Source organism: Cervus canadensis, chromosome 1 (assembly GCF_019320065.1).
Source record: "Cervus canadensis isolate Bull #8, Minnesota chromosome 1, ASM1932006v1, whole genome shotgun sequence".
In the NCBI taxonomy this organism is placed as follows: Eukaryota; Metazoa; Chordata; class Mammalia; order Artiodactyla; family Cervidae; genus Cervus; species Cervus canadensis.
In genome coordinates, this window is record NC_057386.1 from 50,332,920 (window position 1) to 50,353,749 (window position 20,830).

The following is a 20,830-nucleotide window of genomic DNA, read 5'->3' on the forward strand; positions in this document are numbered from 1 at the left end:
TAAAGAATTAACTCAAATGCAAAATTGAGACATAAAAGAAGTGAAATTAAGAGACAAAGAGGGGAACTTTCCAGAACGCTGGGTGAAAGGCGGAGGAGCGGCGGCTGCCCGAGCTGCGCACAGCAACGCGCTCCTTCCCGCTCCCCCACACCGGCATCGGCCCGCTCACCGGCTGTAGAAAATGGTGAAAGAAACCACTTACTATGATGTTTTGGGGGTCAAACCCAATGCCAACCAAGAAGAATTGAAAAAGGCTTACAGGAAACTGGCCTTGAAGTACCACCCTGATAAGAACCCAAACGAAGGCGAGAAGTTTAAACAGATTTCTCAAGCTTACGAAGTGCTTTCTGATGCAAAGAAAAGGGAATTATATGACAAAGGAGGAGAACAGGCAATTAAAGAAAGTGGAGCAGGTGGTGGTTTTGGCTCCCCCATGGACATCTTTGATATGTTTTTCGGAGGAGGAGGCAGGATGCAGAGAGAGAGGAGAGATAAAAACGTTGTGCATCAACTTACAGTAACTTTAGAAGATTTATATAATGGTGCAACAAGAAAACTAGCTCTGAAAAAGAATGTGATTTGTGACAAATGTGAAGGCCAAGGTGGTAAGAAAGGAGCGGTAGAATGCTGTCCCAATTGCTGAGGTACTGGAATGCAAATAAGAATTCATCAGATAGGACCTGGAATGGTTCAGCAAATTCAGTCTGTCTGCATGGAGTGCCAGGGCCATGGGGAGCGGATCAGCCCTAAAGATAGATGTAAAAGCTGCAACGGAAGGAAGATGGTTCGAGAAAAGAAAATTCTAGAAGTTCATATTGACAAAGGCATGAAAGATGGCCAGAAGATAACATTCCATGGTGAAGGAGACCAAGAACCAGGACTGGAGCCAGGAGATATTATCATTGTTTTAGATCAGAAGGACCATGCTGTTTTTACTCGACGAGGAGATCTTTTCATGTGTATGGACATACAGCTGGTTGAGGCGTTGTGTGGCTTCCAGAAGCCAATATCTACTCTTGACAACCGAACCATAGTCATCACTTCTCATCCAGGTCAGATCGTCAAGCATGGAGATAGCAAGTGTGTGCTAAATGAAGGCATGCCAATTTATCGTAGGCCATATGAAAAGGGTCGCCTAATCATTGAATTTAAGGTAAACTTTCCTGAGAATGGCTTTCTCTCTCCTGATAAACTCTCTTTGCTGGAAAAACTTCTGCCTGAGAGGAAGGAAGTAGAAGAGACTGATGAAATGGACCAGGTAGAATTAGTGGACTTTGATCCAAATCAGGAAAGACGGCGCCATTACAATGGAGAAGCATATGAGGATGATGAACATCATCCCCGGGGTGGTGTTCAGTGTCAGACCTCTTAGTAGGCCCATGAATAACACTCACTGCTGGGGTTTTATTGCAGTAGTGATTGAGTGAAGGACTATAATCATAATATGCTCACTACTTGCTTTTGTTTTAATATTCAACTATAGTAGTGTTTAAAAGTTAAATGAAGAATAAACTCGAATATAAAAGAAAAAAAAAAAAAAAAAAAGAGACAAAGAGGACAAAGGAAGAATGTTTAATATATCTAATTAGAGTTCCAGAAGAAGAACACAGAGAGACATGAAGCAATATCTGAAACAATAATGGCTAAGAATTTTTCAAGCTTGTTGAACTATAGATTGTCATATTCAGGGAGCCCAACAAATCACAAGCAAGATAAAAAAAAAAAAACAAACACCCTATATAGAGTGTGGGGAAACTGGAAAACCAAAGGCAAAGAAAATATTTTAGGAGTCACAAGAGAGAGAAAACAGATACCTGATAAGACAACCAATTTCTCAATAGCAGCAATAAAACTCAGAAGATAGGAATAGTCAACTAAAAAAGAGCTAAAAGAATAACCACAAGCTGGAGTTGAAATACATAAAATAATCTTTAAAGTGTGAGAGCAAATAATGACATTCCAAACAAACAAAAACTGATAGCATTAAATACTAAGAGACCTTTAAATGCATTTCTAAATTATGTACCTTAGTAAGAAGGTAATTTGGAAGAAAGGTCTATCTTGAGATGCTGGAATTCTAACAACAACAAAAAGATAAACACGAATAAATCTAAACAAACATTTATTTATAAAATAACAATGATGTCTACTTTGTAGAATTTTTAAAAAAACAGATCTAAAATATCAACAAATAATCACCTTTGAGGAAGATTCATCAGAATTTAAACACTCAGAAGTCCTTGTCATAAAAAGACACTGGGTAAATGTAATTTAATATTGGGTTTAGGGTGCATCTATCTCTTTGAACTATGGCTTTCTCTGAGTATACGCCCAGTAGTGGGACTGCCGGGTCATACTGCAGTTCTAGTTCTGGTTTTCTAAGGAACTGCCATACTGCGATAGTGGCTGTATCAACAGTGCATTGAGGGTTCCCTTTTCTCCCCACCTCTCCAGCATTTATAGTTTGTAAATCTTTTGATGATGGCCATTCTGACCAGTGTGAGGTGATACCTCACTGCAGTTTCAATGTGCATTTCTCTAATAATTAGTATGTTGAGCATCTTTTCATGTATTTGTTGGCCATTTGTATGTCTACTTTGGAGAAATGTCTGTTTAGATCTTCCACCATTTAAAATTTTTTTTTATTTACTGATTTTTGGCTGGGCTGGGTCTTGGTTGCTGCTTGAGCTTTCTCTACTTGTAGTGAGTAGGGGCTACTCTAGTTGCAGTGCGCCAGCTTCTCATTATGGTGGCTTCCCTCGCTGCAGAGCTGGCTCTAGAGCAGACAGGCTTTCGTAGCTGCAGCACGCTGGCTCAGAAGCTGTGGCACATGGGCTTAGTTGCTCTGCAGCATGTCGGATCTTTCCAGATCAGGGACTGAACCACCGTGTCCCCTGCATTGGAAGGTAGAGTCCCAACCACTGGACTTGGGACCAAGTCCCTTTCACCTGTTTTTTGATTGAGTTGTTTTTTTATATTGAGCTGCAAGAGCTGCCTGTATGTTTCGGAGATTAATCCTTTGTCAGTTGCTTTACTTACAAATACTTTCTCCCATTCTAAGGGTTGTTTTTTCATCTTGTTTATGGTTTCCTTTGCTGTACAAAAGCTACTTAATGCACTGTGGGGACCTGAATGGGAAGGAAGTCCAAAAGGGAGGGGAGAATGTATACGTATGGCGGATTCATTTTGCTACACAGTAATGTTGCTATGACAACATTATAAAGCAAACATACGTCAATAAAAAAAATTTTTTTTTAACTTTGGGGTTTAGGTTAAATATGCATCTTAACATTTTTGGAATAACCAGTAAAAGAAACATATTGTGTATATATCCCAAAGAAGGACAAGAAAAAGAAAACAAGGAGGACGAAGAGAGGAAAAGAACCACAAAAACAACAACAAGATGCAGGAAAATTATGAAAATAAAAAACACAAAAGATGGCAGAAATAAATCTGCTATATCAGTAATAAAAGAAAGTATAAATGGACTCACATTTACAATTAAAAAGACTGTCAATCTAGATTTTTCAGTATTAAAATCCAACTACATATGTTCCCTAAAGACATATAAAATATAAGAAAAGAGACTGAAAGTAAAAGGATGAGTAAAGTTGCACCTGAGAATACTAACCAATATTACTATCAAACAAGATAAACTTTTATGCAAAAAGTATTACTAAGGTAAAGAGGGTCACTATATGATTAAAGGTTCAACTCACTAGGAAGACATAACAATTCCAAAGTTGTGTATAACTAATAGCCGAACTCCAGAATATATAAAACAAATACCAACAGAATTACATAAATAAATACACTATTATAATAGAAGAAATTGTAACTCATCTCTTTCAGTAATTGACAGATCAAACAAAAAATCAGTACAGACATTAAGAATGTGAATGATATAATTAATAAGTTTTATTTTATAATCATATTTAGCAAGGTACCCAACAACTGGGACACAAACATTCTGTTCAAGCACAGATGAAATATTTTTGAGAACTGCCCATATAATAGGCCATAAAGCAAGATTCAACAGATTTAAAAAAGGCCATCACATACAGATCACATTTTCTGATCACTATTTAATTAAGTTTAAAAATTAGTAACAAAGTATAACTATGGTTAAAAATACTTTAATAGGAAAGCAACCAAACAACCAGTAGAAAAAATTCTTTATAGACCAATTCTGGTATTAGATACAAAAGTAATGACAGAATTAGATAGTCAACATTTTCAATAATTAATGATATGAATGTAGGCAATTATCATCGATAGCAGCTAAAACCATGAGGTAAAAGGCTGACAACAAACAAAACTCTGGAACAAACTTAACACACACACACACATACAGAAACAGACATCTGCCTCCTGCTGTAATGCAATATATTAATAAAATATATAGCATCACCTATGAATTGTTTTTGACAAAGATTTAAGCCTAAGTCTGATCAAGCCTCTAGATCTGCACTGTCCAATCCGGTAGTTACTGAGCACCTGAAATTTCCCACTCTGAACGGAGATATGCTGTACATGTATACCACATAACAGATTTTGAAAACTAAGAATGTAAAATATAATTATTTATATTGAATATATGTTAAAATGGTAATATCTTTATACCCTAGTTTGACTAAAATGAGTCAAAATTAATTTCATCTTTTTCTTTTTTAATGCAGGTACTAGAAAATTTTAATTAGGTGGCCTGCATTTGTGGTTCACATTATATTTCTACCGGACAGCATGTCCTGCTCCAGAACTACCTACCATTATATAAAAATATTTTTTTTACAGATTACCAACAAATGATCTAATTTCTTTAACAAATAGGTGGCAAGAAAAAAATAGAGAAACAGGAAATCATCACAGATTAAATTAGTTTTAAGAGACATATCAAATGAATGCAACATACAGATTACTCTTGAATAGTGCTTTGAAAACTGACTGAATATTGTAGCTGTTGTTGCTGCTCAGTTGCTAAGTCATGTCCAACTCTTTGTGACTCTATGGACTGCAGCACATCTGGTTTCCCTGTCCTTCACTATCTCCCGGAGTTCATTCAAATTCATGACCACTGAGTTGGTGATCCTACTAACCATCTCATCCTATGCCACCCCCTTCTCTTTTTGCCTTCAATCTTTCCCAGCATCAGGGACATTTCCAATGAGTCAGCTCTTTGCATTAGGGGCCAAAGTACTGGAGTTCCAGCTTCAGCATCAGTCCTTCCAATAAATATTCAGGATTGATTTGCTTTCAGATTGACTGGTTTGATCTCCTTGCTGTCCAAGGGACTCTCAAGAGTCTTCTCCAGCACCACAGTTCAAAAGTATCAGTTCTTCAGCACTCAGCCTTCTTTATGATCCAACTCTCACATCCATACATGACTACTGGAAAAACCACAGCTTTGACTGTATGGACCTTTGTTGGCAAAGTGATGTCTCTGCTTTTTAATATGCTGTCTAGGTGTGTCGTAACTTTTCTTCCAAGAAGCAAGCATCCTTTAATTTCATGGCTGCAGTCACCATCGGCTCCAAAGTAGCCCAAGAAAAGAAAGTCTGTCATTGCTTCAACTTTCCCCCTTTCTGTTTGCCGTGAAGTGATGGGACTGGATGCCATGATCTTAGTTTTTTGAATGTGAGTTTTAAGCCAGTTTTTTCACTTTTCTTTTTCCACTGTTTCCCCATCTATTTGCCATGAACTGATGGGACCAGATGCCATGATCTTAGTTTTCCGGATGTTGAGATTTAAGCCAACTTTTTCACTCTCCTCTTTCACTTTCATCAAGAGGTTCTTTAGTTCTTCTTCACTTTCTGCCATAAGGATAGTATCATCTGCATGTCTGAGGTTGTTGATATTTCTCCCGGCAATCTTGACTCCAGCTTGTGATTCATTCAGCCCGGCATTTCACATGACGTATTCTGCATATAAGTTAAATAAGTAGGGTGACAATACATAGCCTTATCATACTCCTTCCCCAATTCTGAACCAGTCAGTTGTTCTGTGTCCAGTTCTAACTGGTGCTTCCAGTGCCATTTCTGTGAGAACCCTTCACTACGACCCGTTCATCCTGGGTGGCCCTGCACAGCCTGACTCACAGCTTCACTGAGGTATACAAGTCCCTTTGCCACGATAAACTGTGATCCATGAAAGGGTGACTGAACATTAGATGATACTAAAGAATTATTGTTAGTCTCATTAGGTGTGATAGTGATACTATAGTTAAGTTTTTAAAAAGAGTCCTTGTACCTTGAAGAGACATACATACTTACAAACTTATGAAAGGAATGAAATTATGACTGAAATAGGTTTTAAAACAATCCAGGGAGAGGTTAGATAGAATCTGGAGGAAACAGAAAATAAGATTCACCAAATTTGCTGTTTTGGAGTCACTGTTCTATTCTTTTGACTTTGCATATTTATTTTTAAATGTCCATAATAAAAAGATTTTTTTGGTGTGCATGTGTGTTTACCAGATTAGTAGTTTCCTAGAGCCAGGGGTGGCCAGAAAGAATGCCAATGGGCACAAGGTTTCTTTTTGGGGTGATGAAAATGTTCTAAAATTACATTGTGATAATGGCTGCACAACTCTGAAAATTTCCTTTAAAAAAAGTGAATTGTACTGTACACGTAAAATGTGTGAATTTTAAGGAATGCAAATTGTACCTCTATAAAGTTGCTTTTAAGAAAATTGATTAGTTTTTGGCTGCACTGGGTCTTAGTTGCTAGGTGTGGACTTTGTCTGGTTGTGGCAAGAGGGGGATACTCTTTGTTGCAGCGCACAGGCTTCTCATTCGGGTGGCTTCTCCTGTTGCCAAACACGGGCTTTAGGGCACACGGGCTCAGGAGCTGCAGGTCACGTGCTCTAGAGTGCAGGTTTATTAGTTGTGGTATGAGGGCTTAGCTGCTCTGTAGCATGTAGGATCTTCCCAGACCAGGGACTGAACCTGTGCCCCCTACCTTTGCAGACAGACTGTTAAACACTGGACCACCAGGGAAAGTCCCAAAGTTGTTTTTTAAATTGACATTATTCTCTCTCTCTCTCTCTCTCCCTCACACACACACACACACACACACCCCTCTAGGAATTAATCTACGATGAAAGAGTATGAGATCTTTATAAAGAAAATTATAAAATTTGATTGAAAGGCACTAAAGAAGACATAAATAAATGGGGAAATATACTATCTTCATGAAAATTATTTTCAAAATAACCCACAAATTCAAAGTAATTAAATGTAAGTTCAATAACAATTCAGCAGGACTTCTCATAAGACTTGCAAGGTGATCCTTAGGTTTATATGGAAAAGCAAAGAACCACGAATAGCCAAAATATTCCTAAAGAACATTTCTGAAGAAGGTGACCCTACTAGATACTAACGCTTATTTTAAAACTTCCCTGATGGTCCAGTGTTTAAGAATCCACCTGCCAATGCAGGGGAGACAGGTTTGGTCCCTGTTCCAGGAAGATTGCATACGCTGAGGAGCAACTAAACCCCTGTGCTCCAACTACTGAGGCCACAGGCCACAACTAATGAAGCCCATGCACTCTAGGGCCAGTGCGTCACAAGAAGAAAGCCACCTCAGTGAGAAGCCTAAGTACCACAACTAGAGAGTAGCCCCCACAGAAAGAGAGCCTGCACACAGCAATGAAGACCCAGCGCAGCCAAAAAGAAATAGATAAAGCTACAGTACTTAGGGCTTCCTCAGTGGCTCAGTGGTAAAGAATCTGCTGGCAATGCAGGAGACTTGCAGGAGATTCTGGTTCAATCCGTGGGTTAGGAAGATGCCCTGGAGTAGGAAATGGCAACCCACTCCAGTATTCTTGCCTGGAAACCACAAGAACAGAGAAACCTGGTGGGCCACAGTCCATGGTGTCACAAAGAGTCGGACACAACTGAGCAGCTAAACAACACAATCATTAAGCGAGAACAAAATTAGCACATAAACAAACACATTTAAAGTAATAGACAGCCCAGAAACAGGGCCATGAAAATGTGCCAACCCAATAAAGGTGGCATTACAGATTAAACACACACAGGTATATATACAAACACACACACACAAATGCCCCAGGAGTAGAGCTGCTAGATCAAAGGACATGGGTATCTTCATTTTTACCAGATAATACCAAAATATTTTCAAAAGTGATTGAACTAGTTAACATTCCCACCAGCAATGTACAAAGGTTCTTGACTTGTACATCTTTGTCAATAACTGGAATGATTCAACTCTCATTTCTGCAAATCTGATAAGTGTAACAATTTTGTTTCATTGAATTTACTATGTGCATTTCTTTCATCTCTAAGGAGGTGGGCATCTTTTCTTCTTGGCAATTCTTTCCTCTTTGTGATGTGGCTGTTCCTGAAATTTGTCTATTCATCTATAGAATTTGTCTTTCCTTATTGATTTGTGAAAATTCTTTCCTTTATCAGTTTTATGTGGTACAATTATCTTCTCCCAGTTAATATCTTGTCTTTGCATATTTTTATATTCTTTTTTAAACTTAGGATATAACTCACATACTTTAAAACATATTCATTTAAAGTATACAAGAGTCAATGTTTTAGTATATTCAGGGCTCTGCAAACACCACCACTATCTAATTTCAAAACATTTTCTCACCTTTACAGTATTAGCCAAAAAGCCTGTTTTTACTTTACATATTAACTACTGCTTAAATATCCCTTTTTTACAACTGAATAACAAAATAGTATATTCAGTTCAATTCAGATGTTTATTTATGGGGTAGCTACTACATGTAAGACACTCACAAATATACCACAATAATATATAAGATATAGTTCTGACACGCCAGGATTATAGGAGGATCATTAACAATCAAGTACAATCACTAAGACATTTTCTATATTCTAGCAAATATCAAAACATATACAAAAATAAAGAGAATAACACAGTAAACTCAAATATTCAAGTTCAAGAATTATCAACATTTTCTAACACTGATACACAATTAGGAGCTACTAGCATTCTCTGTCGGAGAAGGCAATGGCACCCTACTCCAGTATTCTTGCCTGGAGAATCCCATGGACAGAGGAGCCTCGTAGGCTGCAGTCCATGGGGTCGCCAAGAGTCGGACACGACTGAGCGACTTCACTTTCATTTTTCACTTTCACGCATTGGAGAAGGAAATGGCAACCCACACCAGTGTTCTTGCCTGGCGAATCCCAGGGATGGGGGAGCCTGGTGGGCTGCTGTCTATGGGGTCGCACAGAGTCGGACACGACTGAAGTGACTTAGCAGCAGCAGCATTCTCTGTGAGATTTGAAGAACTCCACTGAAAAGCTTTTTATATATTATTCTATTTATTTATTTATTTTAAATTGTTTGCCCATGTGGCATGCAGGATCTTAGTTTCCAGACCAGGGTATGAACCCATGCCCCTACACTGGAAGCACAGAGTCTTAACCACTGGATCACCAGGAAGTCTTGAAGTTTGTTTTTTTTAATGCAACCATGACAAGGCACAAAGCAGAAAACACGGATTAATACAATGAGACTATACTGCAGTGGCAGCTTCCATATTCCTTCTATCTCATCTCTGTCTCTCAATTCTATATGACAAATCCCCAAAGACCTAGCCTGACAAAACAGCCTTCCTTGGAGGGAGGGAAAATGCAGGAAACACAATTAGCAAAGGCAGAACTATCCCAGAGGAAGAGGAGAAAGCTACAAACTCTCACACAATGCCCATTATATTTTTTACCATTTATTAGTTAGATAAGGGATCTAATCATTTTCAACTAAATCCCTATACTGTCAACAGCTAACTTTTCCCAGCTAACTTTTGGCTGTTGTTAGTTTTCAACAGCTAACTTTTCTATACAGTTTACATTTCTGATCATATTAATTTTCAAAATGATAGTAATAAAGAATGTGGATTTTGGAGTTGATTGGTATCAATCCCAATTCTGATGCTACAAGTTGTGTGACCTTAGCAAGTTATTTTAATTCCGGAAGCCAGTTTACTCATCCGCAAAACTGAGATACTTCCTACATTGAGAGGGATGCTAAGAAGTTGGATGGGACAGAGTATACAGAGCACAGGATATGAAGTAAGTCTTGTCAATTTATTTTCCTCTCATGCCCTATCAGGTGGCACTTTCCTTGACAATTTATATAAAAATGTTCCCTGCTTGGATGAATAATTTGTTTTGCTTTAACTAGCCATACATACTGACCATCTGGTGATGTCCACATGTAGAGTCTTCTCTTGTGTTGTTGGAAGAGGGTGTTTGCTGTGACCAGTGCGTTCTCTTGGCAGAACTCTATTGGCCTTTGCCCTGCTTCATTCTGTACTCCAAGGCCAAATTTGCCTGTTACTTCCAGGTGTTTCCTGACTTCCTATTTCTGCATTTGAGTCCCCTATAATGAAAAGGAGATCTCTTTTGGGTGTTAGTTCTAGAAGCTCTTGTAGGTCTTCATGGAACCATTCAACTTCAGCTTCTTCAACATTATTGGCTGGGGCCTAGACCTGGATTACTGTGATATTGAATGGTTTGCCTTGGAAACAAACAGAGATTGTTCTGTTACTTTTGAGATTCCATACAAGTACCACATTTTGGACTCTTCTGTTGACTATGAGGGCTATTCCATTTCTTCTAAGGGATTCTTGCCCTCAGTATTAGATAAAATGGTCATCTGAGTTAAATTCACCCATTCCAGTCCATTTTAGTTCACTGATTCCTAAATGTCAATGTTCACTTTTGCCATCTCCTGTTTGACCACTTCCAATTTACCTTGATTCATGGACCTAACATTCCAGGTTCCTATGCAACATTGTTCTTTACAGCATCAGACTTTACTTTCATCACCAGTCACATCCACATCTGGGTGTTGTTTTTGCTTTGGCTCCATCTCTTCATTCTTTCTGGAGGTATTTCTCCACTGATCTCCAGTAGCATATTGGGCACCTACCAACTTGAGGAGTTCATCTTTCAGTGTCCTATCTTTTTGCCCTTTCATACTGTTCATGGGATTCTCAAGGCAAGAATACTGAATTGGTTTGCCATTCCCTTCTCCAGTGAACCACACTTTGTCATAACTCTCCACCATGGCCTGTCCATTTTGGGTGGCCCTACACCACATGGCTTAAAGTTTCATTAAGTTAGACAAGGCTGTGGTCCATGTGATCAGATGGGTTAGTTTTCTGTGATTGTGGTTTTCAGTCTGTCTGCCCTCTGATGGAGAAGGATAAGAGGCTTATGGAAGCTTCCAGATGGGAGAGACTGACTGAGGGGGAAACTGGGCCTTGTTCTGATGGTCAGGGCCATGGTCAGTAAATGTTTTATCCAATTCTCTGTTGATGGGGCTGTGTTCCCTCCCTGTTGTTTGACCTGAGGCCAAACTGTGGTAAGATAATGGCAAGATAACCATTTTGTGGTAAGATAACCTTCAATAATGGCAACACCACCCTTTATGGCAGAAAGGGAAGCAAAAGAGGAGAGTGAAAAAGTTGGCTTAAAACTCAACATTCAGAAAACTAGGATCATGGCATCCAGTCCCATCACTTCATGGCAAATAGACAGGGAAACAATGGAAACAGACTTTTATTTTCTTGGTCTCCAAAATCACTGCAGATGGTGACTGCAGCCATGAAATTAAAAGACGCTTGCTCCTTGGAAGAAAAGCTATGACCAACCTAGACAGCATATTAAAAAGCAGAGACATTACTTTGCCAACAAAGGTCTGTCTAGTCAAAGCTATGGTTTTTCCAGTAGTCATGTGTGGATGTGAAAGTTGGACCATAAAGAAAGTTGAGAGCTGAAGAACTGATGCTTTTGAACTGTGGTGTTGGAGAAGACTCTTGAGAGTCCCTTGGTCTACAAGGAGATCCAACCAGTCAACCCTAAAGGAAATCAGTCCTGAGTGTTTACTGGAAGGACTGATGCTGAAGCTGAAATTCCAATACTTTTGCCACCTAATGCGAAGAACTGACTCATTTGAAAAGACCCTGATGCTGGAAAAGATTGAAGGAGGGAGGAGAAGGGGACAATAGAGGATGAGATGGTTGGATGGCATCACCAACTTGATGCACATGAGTTTGAGTGAACGCCGGGAATTGGTGATGGACAGGGAAGCGTGGCATGCAGTCCATGGGGTCGCAAAGAGTCAGACACGACTGAGTGATTGAACTGAACTGATACATACATATATAAATCACAAAAACATCAATTATGAATGCATCATTAAAAACATCACTAGAACTATCTCTACATTTCCTATGTTTCATGAATATAAAGCACATAAACAAAACTGAGAAGCACGAATTGAACTAATTTAAAAAATTAACAACAGCAACTCTTTTATGTTTAGTTTATTGCTAATAAAATATGATAAGGGGTTTCCCAGGTGGCGCCATGATAAAGAATCCACCTGCAAATGCAGGACATGCAGGAGATGTGGATTCAATCCCTAGGTCGGGAAGATCCTCTGGAATAGGAAATGGCAACCCACTCCAGTATTCTTGCCTGGAGAATTCCATGGACAGATGAGCTTGGTGGGCTACAGTCCATGGGGTCCCAAAGAGTCAAGCATGACAGAGCACACGTGCAAATTATGATATATTTTGTTGTTGTTCAGTTGCTAAGTATGTCTGACTCTTTTGAGAACCCATGAACTATAGCCTGCCAGTTCCTCTGTCCATGGGATTTTTTCAGGCAAGAACTTTATTTGAGTTCCAGGGATATAGCAGAATTGAGTCCTATTTATTACACAGTTTAATAAATGATTTATACCACTTGACATCATAGAATATCACTAGATTAAATGCATCTGTCTTACAGAAATGGCATTTTTCTTACCTAGAAGACTCCCTGATGAGATTTACTCATGATTAGTGAATAATATTTCTAAACTCCAAAACTTAACGTAAGAACTGCTTCTGTCAAAAATTATTACATTGAGTACTTAAGGATTTTGAAACAAAAACATATGAAAAGTGGTCTTGATTTAAATAGGTTTTTTCTATTGAAAATGTATCCTATGTGTTTTAAATTCTACCTTTTCTTATGTAAATAATAATTGTGTGTGTGTTAGTCGCTCAGTCGTGTCCGACTCTTTCAGACCCCATGGACTGTAGCCCACCAGGCTCCATGGTCCATGGACTTATCCAGGCAAGAACACTGGAGTGAGCTGCCATTCCCTTCTTCAGGGGATCTTTCCGACCCAGGGATAGAACCCAGGTCTCCTGAACTGCAGGCAGATTCTTAACCATCTGAGCCACTGGGGAAGCCCCAATAATAATTAGTGAAGACTAACTTTCCCTGGTGGCTCAGAGGTTAAAGCGTCTGCCTGCAATGCGGGAGACCTGGGTTCAATCCCTGGGTTGAGAAGATCCGCTGAAGAAGGAAATGGCAACCCACTCCAGTATCCTTGCCTGAAGAATCCCATGGACAGAGGAGCATGGTGGGCTACAGTCCACGGAGGTGCAGAGAGTCAGATTCGACTGAGTGACTTCACTAACTTTCCAAAAGGAAAAAAGTTTACATTTTTGTATAGCATTTTCTATACATACCTGTTAGAAAAGAGGACTTAACAGCAACACTGGTAAATATTTTGCTTATATTATACATATTTCGTATTTTCCTTCAAGAAACTACAATTTTGAATCCTGATGACTTTTCCATAGATGGAAAGACAAGCCAGTATGAAATAACAAATATGGAAGAAAATGTAGTAGTATAAATACCAAGTATCTGAATGCAATTCATTCATGGAAAATCATAGTCAATATATTAAAAATTATCAGTTCTCACCTTAAACTATAAAGTGACTCTTCCTTTATACCTATTCTGTTGCATGTGTAAGACTGGAAAACATACATATTACACAGAAAGTCAAGCACTGTTTATTGAAGAGAATATAATAATGTTTTTTAAAATATGAATCCTTTTCTAATACTTAATTTCATAAGTCTAAAACAACATAATTTGTGAAATATTTCTTTAATGAAAAGGATCAAATGAGTCTCACCTCTTGTTTAACAAGTTGAATCTATTTTTATAAAAAGACTACATCAAAATCAATATATTACTATATATGAGCAGAACAGTCTCAGTCTCACCCTAAAAAGTTATCAGAACTGCTTTGGATCTGTATTTAATCATATACCTTTAGGTTACCTATTCTTATAGGTGCAATGATTTTACAAAGACACAGGATAACATATTTGCTTTCTTCATATTAAAAAAAAAATTCATTTCCAGATCCTTAATGATCAGAAAATGAGAGTAGTTTGTTTTCTGATTCCTAAAACACTAGTAGTATGTTAACTTTCCTCCCATTCAGGGCTGTTTCAATGAAGTCATGTATTATCACAGAATATCTGGAATAAAATTAGATCAGTAAATAGAAGTGGATCTGTGTATTTTTATCAAAATAATGGCACCATTCGAGAGCAATTCCAAGAAGATTCTGTAACGGGATGTATTTTAACTAATATCTTTTCAAACAATTTTTGAGTATACAAGAACTATTATACCTGATCATATTTGGAAATTGTAAAAAAAATAGATGGCCTAATCTTTAAAAAATCAAATTTATTATAATAATGAAACAAGTAAATCACAACATGTGAAGTCAAAACTATTTTTATGTATTACCACCCTCCTTCTCTTACAACCTCCATATCTTCCAAAGATCTATAAAATATTGATGGACTATATAGAATAATTCACTAAATGCTGGATTGAATCTAGTTTGAGAGAAATGTTTTGGTGGGAGCAAGAAAATAAAACAGGATGTCAGAGGGAATATCCTTAGTCAGTGGTAGGATAACAGCAAAAGGTATAAAACTAATTAGACTCTCAATTAATTAGTATCTTAATTAATCAAAAAGAGAAAACAGGGATGAGGCAGCAGTACATTTCAAGAAATAATAATCAAAAATTTCCCAAATTTTGGAAAGACATAAATTTTCAGATTTAAAAGTTTAGTGAACTAAATAGGAGAAATACATAGATAACCCTATCAAGGCACATCATAGTCAACCTGATAAAAAGCAAATACGACAAGAAATTCTTAAAACCTGCCGGAAAAAAAATCACACAATTTAGCTGACTGAGAAGACCAAATGATATCCTTTAGAGAAATAAAAGAAAAAAAAAAAGCCTGTTAACCCACAATTAATATCCAGTGACAATATCTTTGAAGAATGACAAAAGAACTAGTAAATGTTTTTCTAGATAAATGAAAGCTAGAAAATCTGTTTCTGCAGCACTACAAGAAATGCTAAAGGCAGTTCTATGGACTACAGGAAGAAAATTTAGAACTTCAGAACTGAAAATGATAACTATGTGGGTAAATAAAAGACAAATTACTCTTAGTTTCTTTAAATACAAATGATTGCTGAAATCATATTTTAACAATTATGTGTACATGATACATAGAACAACTGTATCACAAAGGATGGTAAAAGGGGTAAACAGACCTATAAATTGCTAAGTTACTGTATTTAACACAGAGTGATATAATACTAGCCTTAAATAAACTACAAAGATTTAAAGATACACATTGTAATCCAGGGATCAAATATTAAGTAACTAATGCAAAGAAATACAGATATAAAAGCCAATAGATAAAGAAGACTTACACAAGGATATATATTGAATGACTCCATTTATATGAGAGTCTAGAGCATGCAAAATTAATCTGTGGTAGAAAAGAGTCATGGTTCCTCTAGGAGATGCAGATGGGGACTGACAGAGAAAGGACATGAAGACAGTCTACAATCATGTTGCTGTTGTTGAATTGCCAAGTCGTGTCCACCTCTTTGCAACCCCAAGGATGGCAGCATGCCAGACTTCCCTGTCCCTCACCAACTCCCAGAGTTTGCCCAAGTTCATGCACATTGAATCGGTGATGCCATCCAATCATCTGATTCTCTGTTGCCCTCTTTTCCTTCTGCCTTCAATCTTTCCCAGCATCAGGGCCTTTTCCAATGAGTTGTCTCTTTGCATCAGGCGGCCAAAGTACTGGAGCTTCAGCTTCAGCTTTAGTCCTTCCAATGATTATTCAGAGTTGACTTCCTTTAGGATGGACTGGTTTGACTTCTATGCTGTCTAAGGGACTCTCTAAAGTCTTCTCCAACACCACAGTTCAAAAACATCAATTCTTCAGTGCTCTACCTTCATTATGGTCCAGCTCTCACATCCATGACTACTGGAAAGACCACAGCCTTGACTATACAGACCTTTGTCAGCAAGGTGATGTCTTTGCTTGTTACTAGTGCAGTTTGCCATTCCCTCCTCAATGGCTCACACTTTGTCAGACCTCTCTGCTATGACCCATCCGTCTTGGAAGGCCCTGCACGGCATCACAGCATCAGTGAGTTACTCAAGCCCCTTCACCACAAGGCAGCGAGCGATCCAATGAAGGGGCTATAATAGCTGTAATGTTCTAATCCAGACATGGGTTTGGGTTATCAGATACATGCATTTGTCAAAATTTACCAAAATTCATATGGTTAAGATTTATGGATTATATTGTATGTCAATTTTACTTTAAATAAAGTAAATGAATACTGAACTGTAGTAATGTTTTCTTGTTTATTAGATATTTAGAAGCAAAATTTGCAACATTATTATTTTTTAATACTTGATTTTTAACTTTTAAAAAAATTTTCATTCACACCACACAGCATGTAGGACCTTAGTTCTCTGACAAGGGATTGAACCCACATCACTTGCAGTGAAAGCATGGAGTTTTAACCATGGTATTGACAGGGAAGAGTTGAAACTTAAAATGCAACCAAATATAAGATGGACAGAGGGTCATAAATGGATAAAGCATGACAAAGGAAATACAGTAAAACATTAATTGTAGAATCAAAAATGTGGGTGTTTATTGTTCAATTCTACTTTACTATGCATAAAGTAAAATAAAAGTTCAGGAAAGAGAAATATACTTAAATTGCAATCTTCCAGGAACTTTTAAGAGAGGAAGTAGACTTAAAATGGCTCCTTAGTCATAAGGAGAAAGGAAAGGGAAGCCTAATCAAGGGAAGGGGAAAGAAGCATGCAAAGACAGACACAGAGGTGGGAGTAACAGTGGTTTGTGAGCAAGAAGCAGGCAAGGAAGTCGTGTTGGGTGTAACCTGAGTAGAGAATTACTCCCTGGACCATACTAAAATGAGATTGGGCAGACAGGTCACAAGAGGAATAATGGAAAATAGAACGGGTAAAAGGGTTACAGAGGACGCTGCCAGAATAACAGACTTCATCCGAACCTTAGTTTCCTTCTAGTAAGTAGGCCCACTTCTGTGCTCCTTGGCATCTGGCCCTCTCATCATCTAGCTAACCATCATGATTAATTTCCCAAAATTCAAAGCCCTAGTGCTCACACATAATCTCTGGAAGGAAAATATTGTTCCATTCACATGAGTCCTGCGTGTAGATATTCAGCCAGTCCAGAAAATCTGGAATTTAGTGCTTGAATAGAGTGTGGATCGCATCAGGTAGCCAAAGTATTGGAGCTTCAGCTTCAGCATCAGTCCTTCCAATGAACACCCAGGACTGATCTCCTTTAGGATGGACTGGTTGAATCTCCTTGCCGTCCAAGGGACTCTCAAGGGTCTTCTCCAACACCATAGTTCAAAAGCATCAATTCTTCAGCGCTCAGCTTTCTTTATAGTCCAACTCTCACATCCACACATGACTACTGGAAAAACCATAGCCTTGACTACAACGGGCCTTTGTTGGCAAAGTAATGTATCTGCTTTCTAATATGCTGTCTAGGTTGGTCATAACTTTCCTTCCAAGGGGTAAGCATCTTTTAATTTCATGGCTGCAGTCACCATCTGCAGTGATTCTGGAGCCCAAGAAAATAAAGTCTGCCACTGTTTCCACTGTTTCCCCATCTATTTGCCGTGAACTGATGGGACCAGACGCCATGATCTTAGTTTTCTGAATGTTGAGCTTTAAGCCAACTTTTTCACTTTCCTCTTTCACTTTCATCAAGAGGCTCTTTAGCTCTTCTTCACTCTCTGCCACAAGGGTGGTATCATCTGCATATCTGAGGTTATTGATATTTCTCCCGGCAATCTTGATTCCAGCTTGTGCTTCATCCAGCCCAGCATTTCTCACGATGTACTCTGCATATAAGTTAAATAAGCAGGGTGACAATATACAGCCTTGACGTACTCCTTTTCCTATTTGGAACCAGTCTGTTGTCCCATGTCCAGTTCTACCTGTTGCTTCTTGACATGCATACAGATTTCTCAGCAGGCAAGTAAGGTGGTCTGGATTCCCATCTCTTTCAGAATTTTCCACAGTTTATTGTGATCTACACAAAGGCTTTGGTATAGTCAACAAAGCAGATATAGATGTTTTTCTGGAACTCTCTTGCTTTTTTCAGTGATCCAACAGATGTTGGCAATTTGATCTCTGGTTCCTCTACCTTTTCTAAATCCAGCTTGAAAAAAAAAGAAAAAAAAAAATCCAGCTTGAACATCTGGAAGTTCACACTTCACGTAACTGTTGAAGCCTGGCTTGGAGAATTTTGAGCATTACTTTACTAGTGTGGGAGATGAGTGCAATTGTGCAGTAGTTTGAGCATCTTTTCACATTGCCTTTGGGATTGGAATGAAAACTGACCTGTTCCAGTCCTGTGGCCACTGCTGAGTTTTCCAAATTTGTTGGCATATTGAGTGCAGCACTTTCACAGCATCATCTTTTAGGATTTGAAATAGCTCAACTGGAATTCCATCACTTCTACTAGCTTTGTTCGTAGTGATGATTCCTAAGGCCCACTTGCCTTCACCTTCCAGGATGTCTGGCTCTAGGTGAGTGATCATACCATTGTGATTACCTGGGTCATGAAGATCTTTTTGTACAGTTCTTCTGTGTATTTTTGCCATCTATTCTTAATATCATCGCTTCTGTTAGGTCCATATCATTTCTGTCCTTTACTGTGCCCATCTTTGCATGAAATGTTCCCATGGTATCTCTAATTTTCTTGAAGAGATCTCTAGTCTTTTCCATTCTATTGTTTTCCTCTATTTCTTTGCACTGATCACTGAGAAAGGCTTTCTTATCTCTCCTTGCTATTCTTTGGAACTCTGTATTCAAATGGGTATATCTTTCCTTTTCTCCTTTGCCTTTCACTTCTCTTCTTTTCTCAGCTGTTTGTAAGGCCTCCTCAAACAATCATTTTGCCTTTTTTGCATTTCTTTTTCTTGGGGATGGTCTTGATCCTTGTCTCCCGTACAATGTCACGAACCCCCATCCATAGTTCCTCAGGCTCTCTGTCTATCAGATCTAGTCCCTTAAATCTATTTCTCACTTCTACTATATAATCGTAAGGGATTTGATTTAGGTCATAACAGAATTGGTCTAGTGGTTTTCCCTACTTTCTTCAATTTAAGTCTGAATTTGGCAGTAAGGAGTTCATGATCTGAGCCACAGTCAGCTCCCGGTCTTGTTTTTGCTGACTGTATAGAGCTTGTATATCTTGCTATACAAGATGGACGAGGAGGAACATCTTCCTGCTAAGAAGCAAATCTTAATTTTTTAGAAGTTATAGAATTCTTTAAGAATCTAGTAAAACTTCTTTACTAGTATTTCAGCAGATATTAAGCATATATGCCATATACTAGAGATAGAGTTAAGAACAGGACAGATACATTCTCTACCTTCATGAAATGTATAGTTGAGCTGGGAAGATAAAAATTATTAAACAATTATAGTTTGGCTTCTCTAATCATCTAAATTAGGTTTTCCCTTTATTCCTATTCATGTCCACCCCTAAACTTAGTGGCCTGAAATAATTCATTCTCTCTCAAGATTCTATGGGTTGACAAGGCTTAGCTATGTAGTTCTCACCTGATCTTCTCACATGTAGTTGCAGTCAGATGGTACCAGAGAATGAAGTCATCTATAGGCTCAACTGGACTGGATGTCCAACAGGGCTCACTCACACAGCAAGTTGACATTATCAAAGGTCAGCTGGAACTATGCAGGACCTACACAAACCCTCTCCATGTGGCTTGAGTTTTTCACAATGTAGTGGCTTGGTTTTGAGAGGGATCATCCCAAGAGAAAACATTCTAAGAAACCCAAGTAGAAACTGCAAAGCTTCTTTAGAGTTGGTCTCAAAAGTTCCAAAACATCACTTTTCCCACGTTGTTTTGGTCAAGAAATTAAAGTTAGCTCAGACTCAAGGTGAGAAGAACAGACACCTCTTCTTGGCATGAAAAACAGCATGCATGTATACAAAGGGAAGGAAAGATGGTGTCCACCACAGACTATCCTAATTGGCCATTTGTTTAGAATTTGCCTTTCCCATCAGATCATAAAGACAAAAATCCATTTACTTTTTAAATGATTCATACATCACAGAGTCTGGCACATTGTAACTCCTTGATAAAATGCTCAATTAATTCATTTATTCAGTAACAATTTCACAAGTACACAAGAACCACTACACATTGTTCTAGAATGACAATTCTGTAGTGACTGACCTCAAGAAGCTTACTTTCTGGTAGCAAAGATAAAAACAAACTAACAAAATTCTGAAACTGGACCACTATCTTATACCATACATAGAAATTAACTCAAGATGGATTAAGATTTGAACGTAAGACCTGAAACCATAAAACTCCTAGAAGAAAATACAGGCAGTAAATTCCTTGGCACTGGTCTTGATGAGGATTTTTTGGATTTGACACTAAAAGCAAGGCAACAAGGCAAAAATAAACAAATGGCAAGTCTTCTGCACTGTAACAAAATGAAAAGGCAAACTACTGAATAGGAAAAAAATATTTGCAAATCATGTATCTGACAAAGGGTTCATATTTTAAAACATATAAAGAACT

The 20,830-nt window shown here is 38.2% G+C and overlaps 1 protein-coding gene and 1 pseudogene across 1 annotated transcript in view; one reads left to right on the forward strand and one right to left on the reverse strand.

The window, feature by feature from the left end:
* The window catches only part of PPM1E (protein phosphatase, Mg2+/Mn2+ dependent 1E), a 239,168-nt gene that overhangs the window by 189,780 nt on the left and 28,558 nt on the right, over positions 1 to 20,830 (reverse strand). The gene's annotated exons all lie outside the window — the stretch shown is intronic.
* LOC122450514 lies at positions 65 to 1,526 on the forward strand (annotated as a pseudogene).